This window comes from Canis lupus, chromosome 17 (genome assembly GCF_003254725.2).
Source record: "Canis lupus dingo isolate Sandy chromosome 17, ASM325472v2, whole genome shotgun sequence".
NCBI classification, from domain to species: domain Eukaryota; kingdom Metazoa; phylum Chordata; class Mammalia; order Carnivora; family Canidae; genus Canis; species Canis lupus.
In genome coordinates this window covers 63,379,228-63,404,962 of record NC_064259.1, presented here as the reverse complement: position 1 = coordinate 63,404,962, position 25,735 = coordinate 63,379,228, and the positions used below count along the sequence as shown (strand labels likewise).

Here is a 25,735-nt window from a genome sequence, read left to right as displayed (position 1 = left end):
CAGTTTTATTGGTGAATAATTGGTGCACATTACTGTGTCAGTTTAAGGCATGCAACATGGCAGTTGGACTCATGCAACACTGTGAAGCGATGACCACAGTGGGTTCAGCTACCATCCATCTACTCCTACAGGTATGATAAAAAGGAAAGAAAGAGAAAAAGGAAAAAAGATGTCTTTCTTGTAAAGACAACTCTTAGGATTTAGTCTCTTAACTTTCCTTCCCACTTTATTGGTGCCTCCTGCCGGGCCTCTTCTTGAACCTTCCCCTCTCATCCCCTCTGGATGTCCATGGTGGGGGTGGGGGGGTCCCACACATAGCCTGTCCCCAAAACTCCTGATTTCTCCTGTTAAACCTGCTCCTCCTACCATTTGTCCCATCTGGGTAAGTGGAGACTCCATTTTGCCAGACACTCAGATCAGAAACCTTGGTTTCCTCTTTGCTGTCTCTTGCTTTGATGCCCCACATCCAATCGATGAGCGAATCTTACAGGTTCTACCTTCAAAATATATCCAGAATCCATGGCCTCGTACCATCACTTGCTCACATTGCTTTGGCCCTCTGGTCTCCTTGCTTTTCCTCAAGGCTGTTAGGTGCACTCCCAGCTCAAGGCCTTTGCAAGTGCTGTTCTGTCTGCAGGGAATGTTTTTCCCCTGAGGATGACAAGATTCACCTCCTCCACTTTTCTAGATCTTTCCACTGAGGCCTTCCCTGACCTCCTCCTATATAACACCTCGCTCTCTACTCCCAGAGCAGACACACTTTATTCTTCTCCATACCTATCACCATCATATTTTACTTACACATTTGTCTGTCTTCTCCACTAGAATGTAAATTCCATTAAAGCAGAGTCTTTTTGGAGAGGGTCTGCTTGTTCGTCGCTGTTTCTTGGCACATAACAGGAACATAGTACCTGTATGTGAGTGAATGAATGAATGAACATATGAATGAATGCCCTTATCCCTCTAAATCCCAGTTGGAACCTGAGGTAAACACAGGGGCATGATGAGATGGCAGTCCAAGAGAGGGGTCCTATTCCCTCCTCCTCACGCTGTTCTCACCATTCAGAATATTCTTTTCTCTCTTCATCTAACTCCAACTCATCCTTGAGGGTCATCTTAAATATCACTTCTCCAGCCTAGGGGACTAAATTAGGCACCTTACTAAATGCTTCTGTGGTTCCGGAATTTCTTTTTACAGCACTCTGCATGCTCAGAATCTTGGAATAAATTATTCATAGCTGTTGTTTAATGTCTGCTTTCCCCCATTGGACGGTGAGTATCACCAGGCAGGGATTACATTAGTCTTTGCTCACGGCCGGGTCTTGGCATGCAGCACATGGCTTGGCACCTGTGTGTGCTCAGTTAGTGACGCTGACAGTTGACAGAATATGGGACTTAAAATATGCTATCAAAGCTTGAAGACAGGCTTTGATGGCATATTTTAAGTCCCATATTCTGTGTCCCAGGCCAGGTCTTCACCAACACTTATTGAATATTTAAATGGTGAGACATAAAACGTTCCAGGGAGGGGCAAAGGCCAAGCTCACCTGAGCTGTGATGTAGCCAGGGTCTGTGTTCGACTCCTTACCCATTTGAGTTGGGCCACTCACTGCCACGTTGTGGGTTCAGTTTGCAAATCCAGCTCTCAGGGTGATGCGTTGTTTGCCCTTCGTCAGGATCTATGACCTGTAGATAAGGGATGCCTTGCTTAAGACTTGACTTCAGCTTTCACACTGTCAGGGAGCCCATTAGAGATGTTAATCAAGAAGAAAAAATGCATTCTCCACTCAATTAAGAATGCACTCAATTTTAGGGCCAGAGAAAACCATTTAATCTTGTCCGTTCATTTCACAGAAGAGAAAACTGAGGCTCAGAGAATTGAAATGACTTGCCTGAGGTCACACAGAGCACTGATGACAGAACAGAGCTAAAATTCCAGAAATCTGATTTCAACATTTATTCTTTTCCCTATGCCACAACCATGCTTTTTTCTCTTCCCTTGAGATAAAACTGCCTGTTTTTTAAAAAAACTTTTGATAACATTAGGAAGTGATAGAGTGTCTTAAAAAGTAAACTTTAAGACTTTAAATTGTTACTTTGAAAAAGTACTAGTAAACTAAGTACAATATATTACCTTTATTAATGCTTAACCCTAAATTTTAATCTTACTGGATCTCTTTCCCTTAGGCTTGAATAAAAGGTCTCTTCCAGCTCACTCTGACTTCTTTTTCCCAGTTTACGATTTCACCTGGTTGAACACTGTCATTATTGAGGCCGAGGGCAGGCCACCCCAAGATGAGCCACAGTGGCATGTAGATTATTTTGAGCTGGAAACAACCAGGGCCCAAAAGACTCGGGAGAAAACTTTGACCTCTCCCTCAAGTGCCTAAAAAGAATTTAGGTAGAGGACTTGCATCAGGAAGAGAGCTGTGAACCGAGATTCCATTTTACCTGAGAAGCCTATGTGCAAAACAGGGAAAATTTTGTCTTTAGAACGTCTCTCACAGTTCTGCTAATGGCCTTCCTCCTCTTCATATGCCTGGATTCCTGCTCCTCTTCTTAGCTCAAAGGGATCTACATCTCATTTTGCCTATCTTTGGATTTCCATGTCTGTGTGGATTCCCCACACATACAAAATTAAATTTGATTTTCTTCTGTTAATCTGTCTCACGTCAATTCAATTGTCAGTTCAGCTAAGAAGAAACTTAGAAAGGCACAGGAAATTTCTTCCTCCCTGACACCATGTCGACACAACTTTTGGACGTAAGGCTTTTGTCAGGTGTGGGCAGAGTATTTCTTTACTGGGCTAAAGAAGCATAATACATGAACTGTGTTCTCTGGTCTGTCTCTTTCTCCCTCCTTCTTCTCCTTCTCTCTCCCCCCTCCCCTCCCTTCCCCTCCGGCCCCATTCCTCACTGAATTATACTTTTCTACTGAAAACCTGTGATGTCCTTTCTCCAAAGTTTTACTTGGTTCATTAACACTTCCATTGCAGATATATTTGTTTCTGCTTGAGATTTGTTGGTAATTTGAATGTAACCAAGAAGCTTTCTCTAGGACTCCCTTGCAGCTGCCCCTCAAACTTGATTTAGATGTCAACTGAATGACTAATAGTTATTACCAAGGGAAGGGGCACAAAGATGTGGGAAGCCTCCTGTCTGTCTGTGAGGCAGTCACAGTTGGAGATAGGACACACAGCCTTGGGGGCAGGTCTCTATGGTGATGCTTCCTGCCCCTCCACTGCCAGCCCCTGTTCTGAGCCACTACCATTTCTTGCCTGAATTATTGCAATACCCTCCTCACTGGTCTTGCTCCTACTCCTGCCTCCCTCCCCCACAGTCTGTTCCCAGCACAGCAGCCAATGTGATCTACGTACAATGTACAATGGAAATGTGGGCCTGTCACCCCTTAGCTCCAAGCCCTGTAGTGGCCTCCCATTCCTCAGGGTGAAAGCTCAAGTCCTCACACCAGCCCAAAGGACTCCTTATCCCTTTGTGAAGTCTCTGATTTCCTTTCCTATTGATCATCATTCTGGCCCCATGCCCGGCACGCCAGCCCCATTGCTGTCCCTCAGACACACCAGCCCTCCCTGAAGGCTTTTCTACTGGCTTCTCACTCTAGTCAAGTGCCCCTACCTATGTGAGCCTCTGCTCAGCTCATGCCTTCTCAGTGAAGACTGACTAGCAAGCACCTTATTCTATAAGGCCCCTGCCCCCACATTATCCTTCCAACCCCCTTAACCTGGTCAATTTTGTCTTTCCAACAGTGGTACTTACCTTTTTAGCGTTCAGCACAATCTACATGTTTGTGATGTTTGCTGTTCCCTGTCTATCTTCCGACTAGGATGTAGGCTCTCTGAGGTTAGGGATCTAATTTGTTACCTGTTGTTCCCAAGCATCTGGGACGAGGCCTGGCATAGAGCAGACCCCCACTAAATGCCCACTGAACTGAGTGGCTCAGTTGCTGGGGTACTCCAAGAACTTAGCAGCCAACACTTTGTGAGTGCTTATTCTGTGCCAGGCCCTGTTCTAAGCTGTGTAGATGGGACTCATATGATCGATAGTGAGTGCTAATGTATGACTGTTTTAATCCCCTCTAAGCTGTGCAGTGCTTTGTGGTTTTGCAAGGGATTCTCCCACAGGTGACACCTGTTGTCCTGGATGAGGGAGAAGGGGAGGATAGGGCAGTTGGAAACAATAATTCAGTATACCAACCTTTTATAGTACAAATTATAGAAACAAGCTTTAAAATATTCTACTCTTGGGGATCCCTGGGTGGCACAGCGGTTTGGCACCTACCTTTGGCCCAGGGCGCGATCCTGGAGACCTGGGATCGAGTCCCTCGTCAGGCTCCCGGTGCATGGAGCCTGCTTCTCCCTCTGCCTATGTCTCTCTGCCTCTCTCTCTCTCTCTCTCTCTCTGTATGACTATCATAAATAAATAAAAAGAATTAAAATATTCTACTCTGCTAGCTGGATTAGGATGGGAGGAATAAACAGATGGAACAAGAAAGAATTACAATTGGCTTGAATGAGAAAGGTGCTAGAGCACAGCATTCATGATACAGGTAAACTGAAGCACAAAGATCACAATCAGTTGGCAAGATACAACTGATGGTTTTTGTGTGATGCTCAGAATTAAAAGCCCATTTAAGTCACTAGAATGTGACTTTTAAAGATACATGTGTAACCTGAGCTTCCTGAGCCTTCCTAGCCCACAGATCCAAGTCTCGGTCACAGTGATAGCTCAGATTTCTTAGGTTGTCACCTTTACCTGCCCACCAGGGACCTCAGCCCACTGCAGAAACTTACTCCGTGGTATTGCTGGAGGCTCGGCCTCGCTGGCTTTTGTCTTGAGTGGGTCAGCATGGGAAGAGCCCTCACGTAGTCACAATTACTCTGATCACCTAGGTGCTATTTCCATAAATCTATGCTGTCCAGAAGGTGGCTAGAGGGCACTTGGCATGCAGCTAGTCCAAACTGAGATGTGCTGCACTGTAAATACACAGTGGCTTTTGAAGCTTGAGTACAAAAAATGTAAAGTAGCACAGTCATATCTCTGTCATACTGATTAAGTATTGAAATGCTGTTGTAGAGATAGTTAAATTCACTACAAATAAATTGTAAATTAATTATGAATTAATTCTACCTGGGTTTGGCATTGTTACTGTTTTACTTATTTTAACGTGGCTACTAGAAAATGTAAGATCACTTCCACTGTAGCTGGCATCCTACTTCTATCGGATTGCCGTGAATGCTGCCCTTTCTCATGGGCTCTCCTGGACTAGTGCACACCCCTCTGCACCACACACATCTGCATACTGCTGGATACCACCATTACGTCTGCTGGGCAAGGCCACCCAACTGCTGCCAGGTCCCCAGCTGCCACGCTGGTACTCACACCAGCGTCAGTCTTCAGTTCTGGAGATGCCCTGAGGCAAGATGGGAGAGCATCTCCCTTCCCCTTTTCTGTTTCTAGAATCAGGGAAGCAAAGTGCTTACACTCTCACTTCTTAGGGTGCACTGAAAGTTTCCTCTCTTTTCACAGGAAAACATGGAGGTGGGCCAGGATCAGATTTTTACATACTTCACACATCTTATTTGACATATTTATATATGTTTATGTAAATAAGAGTATGTTTAAGATATGTACATATATTATTTGTTTTTAGTTTTGCTTTGTCTTCTACTTTTCAATCCAACTTCATTGAGATATGATTTACATACAGTAAAATGTATCCACTTTAGGTAATCTAGTCCAATAATCCAAGTCTTGACAAATGATGAACCTGTGTGACACCACCCTAATTGGGGGGATGAAGATTTTCCCACCAGTCCAAAAAATTCCCCTTGTGCTGGAGGAAGATCTGAAGTCCACCTAAAAAGCTGTGTTCAGAAATTTACCTTCTTTTTTTTAAATTTAAATATTTTATTTATTTATTTTGGGGGGGGGGGTTTGCACACAAGAGTGAGAACCAGAGGGAAAGGGCGAGAGAGAATCTCAAGCAGACTCCCCGCTGAGCATGGAGCCTTACATGGGGCTCGATCTCATGACCCTGAGACCAGGACCTGAGCTGAAATCAAAAGCCAGACACTTAACCAACTGTGCCACCCAGGCGCTCCTGGAGATTTACCTTCTTATACCTGTTATCAAGCACCACCTGGCAGGCTCTCATTCCTATAGGATGGTTTTCCCAGGAGACTCCTGTGATCCTCATGTGTTCAGGGCATGAGTCTTCACCAGCTCCCCAGACTTTTCCAGTCTGGGCCCAGCACAAGCCTCTGCAACACACAGACTAAAGGATTTTTTTTTTTTTTTGTCTTGTTAGTTTTTGGTTTTGTTTTTATTTTTTCTAAATAAAAACAAAAAGCAACCTCACATTGATCAACCTAAGGAGGCTTCAAGGAAGTGGTGGTTGTGTTATTTTTTTCTTTAGCAGCACTGAATAAATAGCAATAGTTGGTAGATTTGGGGGAGAGCAGTGACCAGTGGGGGCCCTGCCTGTCTGGCCCCAGGTACCTTCAATCTTAGCTTGCACTGTTTTCACCTTCCTTCCAGCCACACTGGATCTTATCCTAGTTCTTCAACCACACTGACACTGCCGCTGCCTCAGGGCTTTTGCACAAGTCTTGCCCACTGGCTGGAAAGTTCTTCATCCTCTGTCTGCCTACCAGGTTCCCTTTCATCCTTCAGACCTCAGCTTCAATGCCACCACCTCACAGAAGACTTCTGGGCCACTAGATCTGATCCCTTGTGTTATTCATTTTCTTTATAATGCATGTCCCAGCTTATTCTATGCTAACTTTCTTCTTTGCATGGTTAATACCTGCCTCCCATGTTAGACTCTGAAACTTATGCAGGTGGACACAGTTCTGTATTATGTTGTATTACGCGTTCACAATTACTCCTTCTCCTGCACTTGCCATGGCTTAATTAGAAGCGGAGGATTCTTCCCTCCTCACTAACTTCCAACTAGCCTTCGCAACTTGCTTTGGCTACTGACATGAAGTACATACTACATCTGACCTGCGCAGGTTGGCTTGATTTTTTGGAGCTGCTTCTTCCTGCCATGGGAAGAGTCTTCGTGCATAGCTCTTGTTTCTGCTTCCTGAGACCTAGGGTGAGGACCTGTATAACAGGTATGAACCCAGTCCTGAGCCCCGAAGAAGAGCTTTCTGAGCCAGTCTGCAGATCTGCAAGCAAGGAACACAAATGTTTGTCGTTGACGGCCACCCAGACTGTAGGGTAGTTTCTTAGGTGGTGTTATTGTAGCAACAACCGACTGACTATTCCACGGACTGCTATGTAGAAGGCTCTCAGTAAATATTTGTTGAATGAATGAAAGAAACATTCTCCTTTGGAAAGCCAAAAGGTAAAGAGTGTAAAGACTATATTGGGGACTTCGGAAGCTCACAGCAAAGAAGGAAAGAAGGGGTGGGCCCAGACATAGGTGGAGAGAAGAGCCCAAAGATTTTTTTTTTTTTTTAAGATGAATCTCAAGAAAGAGCCTTATAGCCTAGGGAAGAGCTTTGAATTTGCTTCCTAAAGCCACACGAGCATTTAAGGTGTCCTAACCAAAGCTGTTGACAGGGAAGATGTTTTTTGGAAGGTAGAATATTGGCTGGAGGCACCTAATCATTGAAAGCACAGCCCCGTAACACAGAAGGGGAGACCCTACCACAGCAGACAGCAACTCCCCTACTCCCCTACAATCATGTGTCTGGGGATGGAAGGGAGAAAATGTTCCATGTCCCTTTTATCCCAGTGCCCTTCCCATGTTGAGTCTGTCAAAGCTTGATGAAAAGAGGAAGGGGCGTCCGTGGGTTGACACCTCAGTTCAAATGAAGATCAGGATGGAGGAACATTACCAGGTCTCAGTGCCCACGATGTCTTCGTGGGAGGGCCAGGGCCAGCACACACGTGAGGCACTGGGGCAAGGGGTCCCCTGTGGTTTGAAACTTAAACCGCTTATAGAAACAAGGCAAGTTACTGAGCTCCTGAGGTCCCTCCAAAGACACAACCGCATTGACTCCCACACAAACAGGGCCAGGTTTTCAGGAAAGCAAACCTCCTGCCCTTACATCCCATCCTGGCCATCCCCGCTTCCCTACCCCAACAAGCAACACTCAGGCTGGGCTCAGGGCATCTCAATAATGCAGCCTGGAGGCCTCTGTCTCTCTCCAGGGCCTGAGTCCCCCTCTGTGGGCACCTGGCACCCGTGGAAGAGGAGGCTGCTCTATCAGCTGTTATTGTCACTGTTCTCTTTAGCACCTTGCCAGCCTGCCTGGCTGCACGCTGGATACGCTTGTTCACCAACAACCTTGTCAGATATTCCCAAGAAAGGCTGCGGCTGAGGGAAGTGAAAAACATAAATATTTTGTCACTTTCTTAGGCTTTGCAGATCTTGGGATCCCGAGGGGCCCAGCAGCGGCTTACAGTTAAACTCTTCTCATTTCCATCCTCCCTATTAACCTTGCCTCCTCCCTCAGCCCAGCACATTCCTTTTGTCAGAGGCCTGCAGAGAGAACATGAGGCTTCCCACAAAAATGTCAGTAGGTTTTTACCCAACTTTTAGGCTTTTATCCAGAGAGTGTTCTGTGACTGAGAAGGTTCCATCCAGCACAAGAGGCCAAGACAGCGCCCAGATCGTGCTGCTGACCAGGAGCCCCTGTGGTCATGTCTTGGGACTTGGCCTAGGAACCGCAGATGGGAACATGTAGAGCGGGTCGAAATCTAGAATCAGATCTGAGGTAGGGAAGACCTCAAAGGAACAACATCAAAAGCTTAATGTCCTCTCCAGGGGGCTGCATGCTGTTGCCCCCAAGAAGGTGGAGTCAGTTTAGGGAAATGGGTCTTACATGTCTCCATTCCCCCCAGGTCTGCAGAGCTCATCCTGGATAGAGTTACGTGCTGGACGCAGAACCCCCAGCAGGTAGATGGGCCTTCTCCATGCCGGGCCCTCTGCAGGGCCTGGAAGGAATGCCCCGTATGTCTCAGGGTCTGCTGATGGCATCAGAGATGGGGAGCAAGGTGGCCTTGACCAGGGGACAGCCCAGTCATAAGGGTCTGTTCTTTTCTGTGGTTGTGATAGGAATCTGGGGAAAGAGAAACACAGAGGGATCAGGCTGGGAAGAAGTGGGAAGCAGTGGCCTAAGCTTTTGGGTACTCTGCCTACCGGCTGGCCATTGCCTGGGTGAGTGTGTGGACCTTGCCACACCTTGCCAAGGATGCCATGTGCATCCCCCAAACCTGGGCAGATGATACATCATCTGTCTCTGTCTCTCTTCTTATACCTACTGGACTTTGGGCTGCGGGCAGGAGGGGGCTGCTTTTTGCAGGGTGTAGCCTCACTGCATACTGGCTGTAGTCAGATTTTTGGTTGGGGCTTCAGCTTTGGGCACTCAAGAAACTGAAAAAGAGCAGGCTAGAGGTGGAAAAACACCACAGCTTAGTACATTTTGAAGGACAGTGAAAAAAGACCTTGGCCCCAAATCAGATTGTTCCTGATCTAAAATTAAAAGCGACTTAAGCCTTAACATTCGAGAAGAGAGGCAGATAATAGTTGTGAGGGTGGAGAGAGCGATCGCTTTTCTTTTCACCTCATGGCTGGAAACAGACCTTTCCAAGATTTCTCTGGACAAGGTTTATTTACTGTCTTAAAAAAATTGCACGTTGTATGAAGATTTGCAAATGCCAGGCACACGGCATGCCAGGTGCCCAGCCAAACCTCTTGTGGTTAGCCTTGAAATGAGATCATTTCACAGTAAGAAGGAGGTCAGGTTGCAAAGAGGGGAATTCATTTGGCTGCATCAATATGTAGGCTGCAGCAAAACCACAGAACAAAATTTTGTTGCCCTGCCACAGCAGCAAGTGCCAAACACAAGCCTGAGCTCCTCCAGGAGCTATTCCCATCCCCTGTAAGTCTCTCCTTATGTGCTTCTCTCCCCTTGCCAGGCTCTTCTCAGGATACGACTGGAATTCCATTTGGCGAGGCAGGTGGGTGATAAGAAACTCCCCAAGGTGTGTAATACACTCTACTGGACTCAATGTGTGCAGAGGAAAGGGCCACACCTGCTTCTCCTCAAGTATCCTGCTTGCCCAGCCAACATAAAAAATGAGGCATTTTCCTCCACCAAGGAAACTGTCAGAAGGGGAGCCTTGTCTGCTTCTGCCGCCCAGTTTGATTCACCTCAGGAGTTATCGAATCTCTACAATGTGCCCAGGACAGAACTGAGGGTCCCAGGAGCAGTGAGAGCACAGAGGTGGGGCCAGTTCCCGGACCTACATGCATTTGGGTTCTTGTGGGAGAGGCAAACAGGTGTGCTGAGACCAGAGCATAGTGCGACAGAGCTCATGAGGATGGTTGGGAATCTGAGCCAGTGTCCTAGTGGGGATGAGACCCCTGAGAAAGGGCTCTGCAGGCCAGGGTCATCGAGGAGGTTCAGGGCAGGGGCAGAGCTTAGGCTGGGGTCACTTCCCTTCCATTTGTATCTGTGTGGATTTCTACTATGTCTCTGATAAAATTTGACCAAGTATTATGCCCCTGGATAAAAATGCCCAGGCCCTTGGTCCTCCATGAAAGCAAAGTTAGGGGGTGCTCCCTTGGCAGGCCAGAGAACTCAGCTCAGCCTAGCACCACACCCCGTAAAGGGGCTTTGCTAAGCACCTGACTGTCAGCTGCTACTTTATCTGGGAGTAACGGATTCCAGATATCTGAGCTTTACTCTCTCACATGTAAAATGGGGACAAGAAGAGCACCTACATCCTAGGGTTGCTGTTAAACCGATTGAGTAGTTTATGTGCACAGGTAAAATGAGCACCTGACACACAGTAGGCACTCAACGGCTCCTCGCTAGTATTATTCCTCTTCCTTTTGGAATTCTAGTATGTTAGTCTTTTTAGGAACAGAGTGTCCCAGTGTCCAAAATGTAAGTGACATCAAGAGCACATAGATTGTATTCACCTGTTGACGGTCGCTGCAGACCATTTGACTTCCCTTTCATGTGGTTCCTGCCTGGGGGATGAATTTCTGGCTCTTTGTCTAGAGAGAGTGAGGTCCAAGACCCCCTCCAGGCCTTTATCCCTACCTGTCAATTCTGGCCTTTTAATGGAAACTATACTGAAATAAACCACAAAGTATACTATTCCTCCCTTTGGTTTGTTTGTTTGTTTGTTTGTTTGTTTGGAAGCAAAAAAGAAGAGGCAAGTTTGGAGCACATTTCAGATCCATAAAAGACAAATTAATTATCCCCAAGCAGAAGCTGACCTTTAGCTGGCCTCAGCTCCCGCGCCCCAGCCACAGCTGCACCTGCTTTGAAGATGACAATATCCACTTGCTAAATACTAATAATTAGTCACCAAAGCAGGATAAAGAATGCAGAGCAAAATGAACCTGCAATTACTGTACTCGTGTGCATCCCCTTCGCCCTTGGAGGGCCAATTACCCCAGCACATTACCATAATTGGACTGACATGTTAACAGCGTCTGCCGTTCTTTGAAAGTGGCACTGTCCCCCTTTCCTGCCCCGCACACCCCCAAGCCTGTGGACGGTCTGCGCTGTGCCTTATGGCCAGGGCAAGCTGAAGAAGTCAAAGCTGTGCAGCACTTGCAGGGTGCGAGGGGTTTACCAGCTGGCCCATGTGCAGGCCAAGTGTATGCACAGAGGAGTCTCAAGTGAAAGTCACTGCTGCCTACCCACCCCCCCAGCTTCTCCCTCCCTCCGGTCCACCTCCAGGTCTCACAGACAGAGGACAAAATACTCAGGTGACTCCATTGACTAATGGTAAAATGCTCACCTCTCCCTCTGGGATTCCCACACTTCCTAGGGGCTGCTTGTGCCATGTAGACTATTCTGCAGAGGCCTAAGCCTCAGGAGCGAGGGGGGGTGGCCCAACTATGGGGCCCCAGGCTGCTCAAGGAAGGGAGCTCCCAAGTTCACAAATATAAGCAAGTACAAGGACACCTGGGTGGCCCAATGACTGTCTGCCTTTGGCCCAGGATGTGACCCCAGGGTCCCAGGATTGAGTCCCACATCAGGTTCCCTGCAGGGGTCTGCTTCTCCCTCTGCCTGTGTCTCTGCCTCTCTCTCTCTGTGTCTTTCATAAATAAATAATAAATAAAATCTTTTAAAAAAATAATCAAGGACAACTGTCCACAGAGCTGTGCCCCTGGAGATGAGGAGAGGGTGGTCTTTGGCTCCTACAGGGCGGTGGGTGGGCTGAGGCAGCATGGGGCTCAGCCGAGAGCAGATCCCTGGTGGGCATAGAGCTAGTGGTGAACACTCCTCCTTCCGGCGCCACCCCTCCAAACCCACTGCCTCAACAGCATTTTATGAGGTGATCAGTGTTGTATGGATCACAAGAAGGCTGCTGAGCACTAGCACCAGCTTTGTGTTGGCAAGGAAGCAAGTTTTCACCGCTGACCTTTCCAAAGCAAAAAATCAGTTAAAAAAAATTTTCCCCCTATTCCTCCTCCTTTCCATCTGATTTCTTTCCCCATTGAGCAGAAAGAGCCTTTTCTTTTTTCTTTTCTATTCTTTTTTTCTTTTGTTTCCTTTCCTTTCCTTTCCTTTTTTTTTTTTTTTTTTAATACAAGTCACTGCAACCCTCCAAAGGAAGAGGACTTGGTTTCTGGCTGTGCTCCCACACCCTGGGAGCCACTCTCAGCCACTGGGAATGTGTTGGGCCTTCTCTTGGCCCTGCCTCGGCTTAAAGCTACAGCAAAAAAGGGCCTGGGCTGGCAACACTGGCTCCAGGAGGATGACTGTGTCTGGTGTGAGTAGTGTCTCCTGGAATGCCATAGAAGACACAGCAAGCAGTGCCTCTGGAGCTGGGCAATATGGTAGCCCTGATCATTATAACACACACGCACACTCATGTGCACACACACACAGTGCCTCTGTCCTCTCCTGAGGCTGCTCTGGCACTTACAGGCTCCAGGCCTTCCACATTTCATGCATGAAATGATCCACAGGGACAACCCCGATGATCACCACAGTATCCCCTTCTCAACCCTTTCGTAAGCAGACACACAAATGACACAAATGTACTCCCTGGCTACCTCTGCCCTCAAATACTATTCCTGGTGTTTACCGGGATCCCAGACTTGTGACGCTATGAAGTGTTAATGGATACTCAAGTGTAGATGTTACTACAGTACTACTATACTCCCTAGTGGAGGACGCTCCATTCCTGGATGGATTGACCTATACTCACGAACACAGAAAGACGTGTCACACCCAGCGGCCCACACTGCCCGTCCCTGCACACAGATATACCCATGGCACAGACAGACCCACAGAACGTCAGAGAGCACACATGTATGTCACACTAACATGCATTCAGATGTAAATCAACACACAGAGTCAAAAGGTTAGCTTCAGAGACCTATCCATGTGCACAATGTTCTTGGTCTATAAGTGTGCCCTGAAATATGCCAGAATTAAGTCTACTCCATAGTTTTATGATCACAGTATTGGGGCTGAGCACTGTGGTAGACATTCCTTTCTGGATGGCTGACCCTGTATCGCTTGAAATATGCAGGACCGGTTGGATACCTCTTGTAGGGTAATTTAAAGGACTTTGCCTGGTTCCCCCATAGGGATCTCTGTCCCTCTCTGCCCATCACATTCCCTTGAAGAAGTCAGGAGTTTCAGCATCTCCTTGCAAATGGCTGCACACAACCATAAGCTCCAGAGGCTGAGAGATTCTAGGCAGGATTTTCTTTTGCCCAGCGTGTGTGTTCTGGGCTACGCAGAAAGGAGCTGAGCCGAGGTGCTCTGATTCTTCTCCCGGATAAGGAGGGTAGGATTCAAGATTCCAGCTGCAGAAGGTAACTCTTTACAGCCAAAAGGGAGAAGCACTCAGAACCGAGGCAATGATGGAGGGGAAAAGGCAGTCTGTGTGTCTCCAAGTGGGACCTGATGTCACTGAACCTAATTGCTTTGTCTTGAGCTTGTCCCTGAGTCAGCCTTAGCAGCAGAAGACTAGCTCCTTTTACGATGGGTCCTAAGAGCTACTGGAGGGCTGTGTGGATGTGACAAGCCCAGGGTAATGATGGGATCGGTGTGGCCTTGGTCAAGGGTTAGGGAGGAAGAAAAGGGGAGTTGAGGGGACAGATAGAGGGGTCCCACAGCTGTGGGGAACCCTGCACATAGCTGTGGTTAGGCCCCAAGTGTTTAGTCTGAGGTGAAGAGCAGCTAGGTTATAGCATGGGCCCCAGCAAGGGGATGCTGAGGGGAGAAACAGAGGGAGACTTCTGGAGGGCTGGCTGACCAAGTGGAGGCCCAGGGATCCTTCCTCAGGACAGAGAGCGCATGCTATCTCCCCACATCCCCGACAGCCTCCTTCATACCAAAAGGCTGCAGCAGAGAGACAAATGATCTCCATTAATTCCATCAGGTAATGAGCCAGTTGGTGCCATCATTAATTATACCAATTAAAACATGCTGGCCTTTGATGTTGGCACACACTTCGTACCCTCCTCCCCGCCAACATTTCACCTCTCAGTGTCCCTGCCTGGGGTTACTGCTTGGCTAACACAGTCCTCCAAGACCCTGCTGGCCCCACCCACCAACTTAAACAGTGAACTTCTACCTCATTCATTCGTTAATCCATTCACTGAACGGGTGGTCTGCACTGGGGACATAAGAAATAAGACCTGGGACTTCCCATCAAATCAAACAGACAGCAGCTAACACAAAACATGAAGCAAACTCTCATATTGACATGCACTTCATAACGTAAAAGGTGTTGAACCTAAACTCATTGAATCTTCTTTTCTTAGTGTTGTCATTTATTCCTTTATATATTTTAATTAAGTATAGTTGACACGCAATGTTATGTCAGCTTTAGGTGTGCAACATAGTGAATCCACATTTTTCCATGATAGCAGTGCTCACCATGGTAAGTGTGGTCACCATCTGTCACCGTACAAAGTTATTATAGTATTATTGACTATATTCCCTGTGCTGTACTCTTCATCCCCGTGGCTTATTTATTTTATTACTGGAAGTTCCTACCTCTCAGTCCCCTTTGCCGATTTCATTCATCCTTCCCAACCCTCTCCCCCTCTGGCAACCACCAGTTTATACTCTGTATTTGAGTCTGTGTTCTGCTTCTTGTTTACTTTTTCATATTGCTTTGTCTTGTAGAGTCAAATAATCTAAAACTTTCAAACAACGTGTGAGATTATATGGTATCTGTCTCTGGTGGGAATGTAAATCGGCGCAATCACTATGGAAAACAGCATGGGGGTTCCTCCAAGAATTAAAAATAGTACTACCGTGTGATTTAGTAATTGGAATTATTGGGTATTTGCCCAAGAAAAATGAAAGCACTAATTTGAAAAGAACATTTATTGCAGCCTCATTTACAATAGCCAACATGTGGAAGCAACCTAAGGGCCCCTCCATAAATGAATGGGTAAAGATGTGGTGTATAGGGTGGCCCGGGTGGCTCAGCAGTTTAGCACCACCTTCAGCCCAGGGCCTGATCCTGGAGACCCGGATCCAGTCCCACATCAGGCTTCCTGCAATGAGCCTGCTTCTCCCTCTGCCTGTATCTCTGCCTCTCTCTCTTTGTGTCTCTCATGAATAAATAAATAAAATCTTAAAAAAAAAGAGAGAGATGTGGTGTGTATATAGTGGAATACTACTCAGCCATGAAAAGGATGAAATCTGCCATTTGCAACAGCATGGGTGGGCTCAGAGGGCTAAATCCAATGAGTCATCAGTTCATCTGCAACCCCTGCCAGGAAGGTGTTACCCTCTTTCCCATTTTGCAGATGAGAAAACCGAGGTTGAGAGCCATCACATGGCCTGCTGCCCAAAGAGAGTGGGGCTGAGACTTGAACCCATGCCTTTGACTCCAGGTTCTTCCCTTTACAGCCCAGGAGAGCAGAAGAAACTGCCTGTAGCTAATTCTGACAGGTGGTTTCGGGGAAGGCTCTCCCAGGGGATTACATATGTGTGGAGCTTTCTTAGGTGAGCAGCTTGAATAGGTGGAGAGTGCCGGGGGCATCTGAGGATGCAGGAACATTGTAAGCAAGGCCCAGGATGCGGGTGCACGGAAGAGCCCAGGGTCAGCCTCATCTGGCCATGTCATGGGATACACAGAGGCCAACAGGAAGTAAGTCTGAAAATCCTAGATTTCCAAAAGGCAAAAGAAGTGATTCTGGGTATTTCTGAGGCCAAATGGAGAGTCAGGGTGGATTTAGAGGGGGCCAGATGGAAGTTTATCCTCCACATCTGTCATGCTGGCCGGGCTGCTGCGACAGAGGAAGGTCTCACCGTTCAGACCTCTTTTTCCATAGCCCACTCATCATTCTGCACTCCATTTTCCCCTAAGCTAAACATGCCATCTACTGTCTAAACATTTGGTTCCAGGCCCCTGTCTCTGCTGAGCGACCTGTCTGCTCCATCTCCCTGTGTGGGGTTTTGGAGCTGCTCTACCTGTGTCGGTCCCTGCCTTGTCAGCTGCCCCCCAGCGTGTGCCTTGCGGCCCCTTGAAACAAAAAAGGCCTCTTGCCTTGCTCAGCCGAAGACTGAGAGAGAGAGAAACAGAACAAGAGACAGTGACAGAGAGCAAGAGTGTGATGTGATTGTGTGTGTGTGTGTGTGTGTGTGTGTGTGTGCATGTTTTGCAAGGTGACGTTCAGTGTCTCAAGGGTAGCCCTTGTATGTGACTGTTGCCTCTAACTTCTGTGCCTACCCCTAGAGCACCCTTAGCACCTCCTTGCTTCTTGGGAGAGCCGGACACTTGGCCCATTCTTCCCTCCACACACTCACCCACAATTGTGTGTCACCCGGAGAGTAGAGCACACAGGAAGCTCAAGACAAGCTTACTGAATAAACAGGCCCTCAGACACCAGGACACTGTAATGGGGCAGCCTCCACGACGGGCTGTGGCGCATGTACACTCGCCGGAGCGCCCGTATTTAATGGTGCCTCGAAGCCTCCTGGAATCACTCCTTCCCACCCTCAGCCACCACTGCCACCAGATGCATGTCTGCTTAATTACAATTCATGAAGTGCTCGCCTATTAATAAAGCCTAATTAATCCAGTCATGCCACCCTGTGACGCCAGCAGGGATGCTGGGCCCACCGGCCGCCTTGGCCACAGCCCTGGGCAGAAAGGGGCCCAAGGGAAACTAGCCCCAGATCCGGCCTCCCCCGCCTGGGGGCTGTGAGGACAGCTCCTATTTGGAGCACCCAACACTCCGAGGCTGATGGCTTCCACACCTGGCTGGTACTTGGCACCGCCCCCATCCCTGCATGCACTGTCTTGCAAGATTGTGCCCTATCTGTCTCCCCCAAGGAACTGGAAGCTTCTTTGAGGACAGAGTTGTGCTTATTAATCTTTGCAACCATCCGTTCCCATCCCTGCCCCCAATATCTAGGCGCAGCCCTCCTGTTTCGGCTTGTTGTGTGCAAAGGTGTACAAGGGGCCCTTGTGGAAACCACCCTCTGGCTTACTGTCCCAGGGATGTAGGGAGGGAACTAACTCTGAAGCCAGCTGGATCGCGCCTGCAGCTGCAGAACCTCGGAGCTACGGCTGTCCAGCCTTGTGCTTTGGACAAGCTCCTGAACCTTTGTTTTTTTTTTTTATAATAAATTTATTTTTTATTGGTGTTCAATTTGCCAACATACAGAATAACACCCAGTGCTCATCCCATCAAGTGCCCCCCTCAGTGCCCGCCACCCAGTCACCCCCACGCCCCGTCCTCCTCCCCTTCCACCACCCCTAGTTCGTTTGCCAGAGTCAGGAGTCTTTATGTTCTGTCTCCCTTTCTGATATTTCCCACACGTTTCTGCTCCTGAACCTTTGTATGCCTCAAGGTCATCTCGGGGAAAGTGACAATAGCACCACATGCATTGCTTGTAGCAGCGAGTATTATATATAAAGGAACTTTAAAAAAAATATGTTGTTGTTGTTGACTATATAGAGAAAAGTCTCATGTCCTAAGTGTCCAGTTGAATGAATTTTTATAAACTCAACACATTTCTGCAACTGGCCTCGGGAAGAAGAAACAAGCAATACTGGCATCCTGAAGGTCTGGCTTGGGGCTCTCTGTAAATAAAGAAACTTCTGTGAAAGATTTAGTAAAGCCCTCGGCACACCTGTCACAGACACTCAGTGATAACTGTGGCTGTTATTTCTCTGATGTTTCCAAATACCCTGGTTCTACCACTACCACCACCACCACCACCACCAGACTCACAGCAAGCAAAGCCACCAGCACCTGGTGGTAGGTGCCTTCAGAAATGCCCCCTGTGGTTACCTTGACCCTCCCAACCCCCCGTGAGTCGATGCTACCGGATTGAGTGCTGCAGACAGTAGAACAAGGCCCAGGCCTCTGCCCAGGGGCCAGGCATTCTGTTGCTCCTCAGTGCTCTGGGTGGGTGGGGGGTTGGGGGGTGACTCACAGACTTCTAGAACTGGAGGAAACCTAGAGGTCATCACATCTGAGCTCCTGCTGATGTGTGAGGGACATTCTGAGGCTCTGCAACACAGGCCTCAAGTCTGACCTCTGCATACTCCCAGCATGCGCCAGGAATCCTAAAATGTTCAAGCATAGAAAGCATCATCTCTGGGATCATTTGGTGACTGATTTAGTGACTCCGTGATTTTAAAGTTGAAAGACCTGAGAATCAGAGAGGGCAGAGACTTGTCCCAAATCACATAGCTTGGTAGTGAGAGAGAAAGAACAGAAGCCAGATCCCGGGACCCTAGGCTCATGCTCTTTCTTTTACATGATTATTGAGGAGCTTTGGAAGGGCATCACTCCAGCAAGGTGGCAGGCCTGCAGCTTGATGCCCTCAAGGCTGTGTGTGGCCCTGTTTCCCTTGTTGGAAGAGGGATTTACAGCAGGAAGGGATTTAGCAGTGTGGATGGGGTAGGAGTCAGAGCGGGTATTCACCACTGTCCAGCACCATGCACAACAAAAGGGGGAGCCCTCCCACCAGTCACCTGCTAATCAGAGCCCATTGGTAATTGGGCTATGATTGGAAGGGAGAACCATGAGTTCCAGCAGGCAGCTGACATAGTGGCAATGGGAGCAGCATTTGTGGGGAACCAGACAACCTTGGGGGCAGATGCTGGGCTGTGGGGGGTCCCCTGGCCTCGCAGAGAAGGGATAGCTCCATGATCCCACTCAGCAGAACAGTGGATAGTCTACACAGGGTGAGGTGAGGGGTTCTCTGCTTCCTCTATCTTTAAACTGCAAAATAGTAAACCCGAAAGGGACTTGAGCCTGAAATCATACCAACAGAGTTGAGTCATTCTTTTGGATTCTATAGGTTTTTTTGATTTTGAAATCCTCTGGAAAGGGAGCCTACACAGAAGAGGGTCCCAGCATGCTGGGAGTGTTCCAAGGTGAGACGGGTGGATCTGATGTAAGAAAGGACATTCTACCTGTGAACACTGTCCAAAGATGGGCTGGCCCTGCGGAGAGAGCAAACCCCATCCAAGGAGGTGCATGCACAGCGGTTACGTGATTGCTCCACAAAGGCATTGCAGAGGGGAGTCCATACTTTTGGTGGGCATCGATCTTCCTTATCTTAAAATTCCCTCGCCACCCTTTCATCTATGAGCTGTTGAGCCTCGTGGCCCAAACTACCCCCACAGGAGAATGTTCTCCGTTGTCCTGCACCATCTTGACCCACTCGCACCCCACTCCCAGTGGGGTCATTGACAAAGCAGGTGCTCAGAGCACTGTGCCGATCTGATGACTTTAGACGACCAACTAAATGTTCCTGAACCTTGGTTTCTTCATATATGAAAATGGAGGCAATTAGCATCTGCCTGTGCAGGCCTGAGGACGGAAGGGGATGTGTTAACCCATAGCACTTAGTATCTATACGGCCCTTGTTTTTCTTCTCCCTTCTTTCCCATTGTCTCTCTCTTCCCCTTCTTCTGTAGACTGTTCTATGTCACCAAACTTTTGGTGGTTGCTTACTTGTTTATTCCCTGACTCCCCCACCTGCCGGTGAGCTGTCAGAGGATGGGGTTGCCCCAGCTGCCTATACAAAGTGAACACTAGGTAAGCACGAGTTGAATGAACTGATGGATCAGCCTCCCAAGCTTCAGGAAGCCCAACACTACCCAGGCTGTCCTGTTGGCTGCTGGGCAGCTCTCCCCACCTCAATGCTGTGCCCCAGGACAAACAAAATCTGCCACTGTGTCTCCTCCTTCAATCCCAGGTCTTGCCCTTCCACTCCTTCTTCTCAAGCCCAGAGAACTGGTCTGTCTTCAGCTACACAAAAGAGTCCTTCCAAGTGCTCTCTCGCTGATGGTCATCTCAGTTCTGCTAAGTCTTCTTCCCTCTGAGCAGATTTAGGCAGTTCCCTATCCCCACCCCTGCTTCTGCCTCTCCTTTACTGCTCGTTTCCAGACCCCTAACCAGCAGGTGCCCACAGGCTTTCCTTGAATGCATGTGGTTATCGCCAAGGGCTTGATCATTTCTTTAAAATGGCCTAGGTTTTAGCATTAAATCAATTTGCCACTCCCTCCCCATGACAAGAGCCTCCAAGAGCAAAGTCTATTGGCCCTGGTATATCTCCATTTTCAGAAGATTTTTTCCTTTGACCTTTCAAGCAGAAGGATCATGTCTGTGATCACGTTCAGACGGAAGGAGATGTGTGGAAGCTCTATGCAGATGGAAAAGGTTAATCTCAACATTTGGGCTGACATTTATGACTTCTGAGACATGCCAGGGGAGTGTGGGTTTTAGCTGTACTATGAAGAGGGAAGTTCTAAACACAACCCTCTGAATCAGGGCAGACTGCCTGGAGAAGGAGAAAATAATTGGGACAGAGACTGCCTGTCCCATATGAAGTGAGCTCGTTAGAGTATCACAATAGCTAACGGTGTCCTGTGCTGAGGAAAGGCTTCTGTTTCATGCCAAGTGGTTGGAATTCACTTATTGCTCAATAAATCCCATTGAAAGGCCTCACAAATTAATACAGTGATCATATTTCTGCCTTTTCCATATACATGAATTCAGTAATAACTGTAATTATTAGAAAGTTATAATAAAACATGATGTGTTACACTGTTAATTCAATGGCAGTAAGGATGAAGTATGGGGACTTGCCCATGTCTACATTCATCATTTTCCCTCTTAATTATGGAACGATTCCCTAGGCTGGAAAGCAGGAGGAAGAGGCCTCATTCTGTATTGATGGGGCTTCCTTCTCAGGGCCATTGCCTGGTTTAGGCAGTAGGCCAGGGGAGTGGGCAGGGCTCAGCAGAGGAGCTCCACCCATTCCCACGGGTTTACTTAAAGAACGAGAGGGGAGGTAGATTCCCTCCCCACCTCCTTGCCCTCCCCCTGCCAGCGCTTCATCTGTTCTTTGAACCACCAGTCCTTTCCCTCCTAGGCCAGAGTTGATTGGACTAGATGTGGGCATCTAAGCCCAAAGGCTGAAAGGGTTGGTGTTGGGGTTAGGAACTGGAGAGTCCTCAAGGGCAGAGCTGGGGCAGCCACTTACTGCTATGCAGTGCTGAACCAGACCACACAGGCCTGGGAGAGAAGACATCAAAGCCTTGGAAACACCCTGGAGTCTGACTCTGCAGGTCCAAGTGTCAGTCGTGGTTTTTTTTGTCCTCAGCTACCATAGGTTGTGCCTGCATCATTCCAGCAAATCCCTCTTTATTGTTTTGTCTAGTCCTTTTTTTTAAGATTTTATTTATTTATTCATGAGAGACACAGAGAGAGGCAGAGACACAGGCAGAGGGAGAAGCAGGCTCCCTGCAGGGAGCCCAATGTGGGACTCAATCCCAGGACCCCGGGAACATGACCTGAGCCAAAGGCAGACGCTCAACCGCTGAGCCACCTGGGTGTCCCTGTTTTATCTAGTCTTGAGTGAGTTTCTAATTTGCCTCCAAATAAGTCTCCAGACCTTACCAAGAGCTCCTTGTATCTTGCTCGTGGTTTTCCTAATATCCTGAATACAGAAGATGCTCAGTAAAATTGTTAAATGAACAAGTGATGAATGAGGGGATGGAAAACACCAGAACTTTAACTCAGTAAGTGCTAATCTTCCCAAAGTGGGTCCAGTTTGTCCCAGTTGGACTTAGGCTGCTGCTCCTCATTGAAACCCAATACAGAGCAAGCTTCTCGCAAATACTCCTTCCAAGAGCGTGTCCTCTGGGTCAAGGTGGAGAAGACACTCTGGACTGGTGACACAGAGTTTTACTCCAGGAGGTCCAGCCTCCAGAGCAGACCCTGTGTCTACAAAGCTTTTCTCAGCCTGAGTGCAGCGGGTGGGGAAAGGACTGGCGGCTTCCCGAGTGAGCCCACCTGTTTCCAGGCAGCTCTGCCACTGACCACACCATGATCCAAGAGACAGGGCTCCATTCATTTGTTCCCTGACGTGGGCAGGCATGAGCCCACTGCCAGGGACTAAGAGGTGAATGTGTCAGACACAGGCTCTGTCATCAGAGAGCTTAGAGTCTACTAGAGGAAAACCCAGACCTTCCTGTCTCCAAAATTTCTGGAACGTGGAATTCCAGAGCTGGTCGTGTTTGCCCTTTCTGTCCACCTCAAGTCCCCCTCCACTTCTCAAAGGAGCATGGAGGCTGACAGAGGAGCCCAGTGCCAGCCTCTCCCTCCAGGAGCTCTGCCAGCCTCCACTGCTCTGGATACTGCAGCCTCCATGCGTTTGGCCTCCCTTCAGCAGGAGAGTTCTACGGGACAGAACGAGAGAGTCGGTGTCAGCCAGATGGAGAAGGTGAGGGCCATCAAACATGGACATGTGTAAGCTCCCCTTGATGGGATGAGGGCAGGGAAGACACTGATTCTCCAGGTGACAGACTGACTCCAGGCTCTGCAGGCATTACAAGGTGGTGATGATCTTGTTGCTCTCTCCTCGTGCTGCACAGTGCCCAGAAGAATCCTTTAACTGGATCCAAGGATGTGTCAATTATCTTTATCAAAGAAAGTGGGGGGAGCCCAGCAAATTGGTCCCATGTCTAAAGTGGAGAATAAGTACGGTCAGTGAAGAGTGGGAGAAAAGGCCTCAGTGGTCCTGACAGTAAGTCAAGCCTAGCTGACCTCTATCCTGCCTCCTGTACTCCCCAGACCTATTCTTTGCCCTTTCCCTGATGCTGGGCATTGACTGCTCCCTATCTCCTCAACCTACCCATCCCCCACCATGGTGTCTCCCCCCCACCCCAGCCCTGGTAAGACCGTTTCATCTACCCTGTCACCAACCCATGTCCCTTGCCCACTTAGCCTTCCTGCCCTTTACCTACCAAGTCCCTCCAACTGTGAGACAATTGAATGGCAAGAGTTTTTCCACTTCTGCTCCCAGTCTTCTAGAAAGCTCAAGAAAATCTCACATCCATGCTGATGAGCTCCGTCAGGAATTAAGGTTTTCCATCCTCAGTTGGCTCAGAGGGCTGGTTGATGGTACTTTGGCAGGGAGCATGCTGGCAGCTTTAAATCTGTGACACTCTTTCTTGGGGCCCTTTATTGCCACGTCCATCCTCCACCACTTTGACTCTAGCATCCTTCCTGGATTCAGAAACCCCCAAACCCTGATCACCTCTGATTGGACCACAGGTGGTTACCTGTCCAAGGTTGAGAACCAGTTAGATCCCATCTTCTGAGAATTAGGACCTGGGACATAGAGGATCTGATCTGCCCACGTTGGATGCCATGCTTCAATAAATGCAGGCTCTCAGAGAGGGTCAGAGAGAGAGGCAGGTGCACAAACAGAAGTATAGATGGGACTTGGCATGGCCCTGGAGAGATGGAGAGCATCCCCAAAAGGCCCCACTGTTTTTCTTGGCCTATTCATCTGGGGATACTTGCTTGCCTCCCAAAAAATCCCCACTTGCACTTATGCTGCTCTGAATAGGTGTCTGTCCTGAACAAACACATTTGCTGGCTGGGACTCAGCAAGTGACCTCATCTCCTACCTCACTGCCGAGGCTGAGACCATCAAAGGCAAACTTCCCATGACTGCAGTCCTTTGGCCTCAAGGCACATCTGCCTCTTCCTGTACATGCTCCCCTCGCCTTCCACTTCAGATGAGGACCCCCTTGTCCAGGCTCATCCCCCACACTTGATACCATTCTCTTCTGCCTCTGGACCCATCAGTAGTAGTTCTCTGCTCTTTTATCACCATCTCTCTGAATCCTTCCCGAAAGCTTGTGTGTGTGTGTGTGTGTGTGTGTGTGTGTGTGTGTGTGAGTTGCCCTCAATCCAAAAATTGGTTTCCTTTGTCATGCCCCATGCCATGGTTCTAGACTAGCTTTCACTGACTTCGGCCTAGACTCTTGCTGGGCCCTCCAACTGGTCTCCCAGGTGCCAGTCTCTCCTCCTCACCAGTCCCACCTCAGCACAGCTCTCTGCTTTCTTCTCAAAACACTCCCCACACCTCACCCACACACAGAGCTGGCCATCATGAACCCTGACGTCAATGTATCTTTCCACCCCCTTTCCCTGCCTCCCACCAACCACTCTCACCTTCCAGCCATAGTGGATTCTTCTCATTCTGTGCCTTTGCCTATGGTGTCCCTTGGACTAGGACGGTCCAAAGAGGGGGAACCTCTTTCATGCCTGGAAATAACTAATTCACCTTTAAGTCTCTTCTCCCAGGTCCTGCCTGCTCCAGGGCTCTCCATCACCCACCTGGTCCTTATTCTCACCTAGGGAGACACAAGCACATATCAGGCCCTTTGATGCTTGGAGTCTCTAACTGTCCCCTCTGCATGGAGAGCATGTGCTTCAGCTCTTCTCAAGACCAACTTCTTCTCTGGTGTCAGCCTAGATGTCCACCCGGCCATCTCCCTTACAGCAGACCCCCAGCCCCACTCTGGCCCCCCCCTTGCAGTCACTCTCCATCACACAGCCTGTTTACTTCCTTTCTTGCACTTATTACACATGTCCTGATGGTCTTCTGTGGCTGGGGAGGCTTTCTGGGAAGCAGACTCAAGAGGAGTTCAGCTTGTGGGATGCGTAATGAAGAGGGCCATTGGGATCAACACCATGGCAAGAGTAGGCAGAGGGAGAATTCGGTCCTTGGTCCATGCCCATGATAGCCTTGGCTGACCCTGAAGGGAGCTCTGGAGATGAGATGTCCTTCTCTGGGCTTCTCACTTCACCTTCATCAGTCATTGGCTGGGGGATCACACTCCAGAGAGCATGACCTCGGACGAGGTAGCTCCCTCCAGGTGGTGTTGAGGATTCCCCCCCACACACTCCCATTTCTACAGAACCTTAACTCACTTCTGCATTTTGTACAAAACTTTTTTTTTGTTTCCAGGACTAAGAATAGACATAAAAATACAAAGAAACCCCCTAATTTGGGGGATAATTAAAACTGGTTTCCTTTTTTCAGCAATTGTTTGAAGCTCTTGGCTCCAGGACTTTCTTTCAAGTGCCCCATCTCCACGAGTGTCCTCTCTGGCCTGTGGCCAAGGCGGAGAGAAGACAAACAGGACCTGGGCATCCCTCCAACTCACCGCCCCTCCAGCCTGGCCCTGGAGCCTGACTCCCACTCCTTTTTCTCTCTCCCCACCCCACCTCCTTTCTAGCAGATGGAGTCAATAAGGATACTCAAACTCAATAAGGATACTCAATACTCAAACTCTGAGTGGTTCCAGGGCTTATTGGAGAAAGGAGGGTGAAAAAAATCCTCCTTTCTTCCTCCCCACTTTCAAAGCTGATGGGAAATCACCGCAGCTGAGTCCAGGAGTTCTTAGCCATCTTCCTCCTCTCTGTGGCA

The 25,735-nt window shown here is 48.5% G+C and overlaps 2 long non-coding RNA genes across 2 annotated transcripts in view; one reads left to right on the top strand and one right to left on the bottom strand.

Annotated features, from left to right (window-relative positions):
- LOC112663896 (uncharacterized) overlaps nucleotides 1-25,735 on the top strand; it is a 61,884-nt gene that overhangs the window by 24,010 nt on the left and 12,139 nt on the right. The gene's annotated exons all lie outside the window — the stretch shown is intronic.
- The window catches only part of LOC118351181 (uncharacterized), a 37,454-nt gene that overhangs the window by 3,504 nt on the left and 8,215 nt on the right, over nucleotides 1-25,735 (bottom strand). Inside the window, exons 2-3 of the long non-coding RNA XR_004806188.2 lie at nucleotides 1,548-1,686; nucleotides 802-911 (exon numbers count right to left, since the gene is read on the bottom strand). This is a non-coding gene — a long non-coding RNA (uncharacterized LOC118351181). The remainder of the gene's footprint in view (nucleotides 1-801; nucleotides 912-1,547; nucleotides 1,687-25,735) is intronic.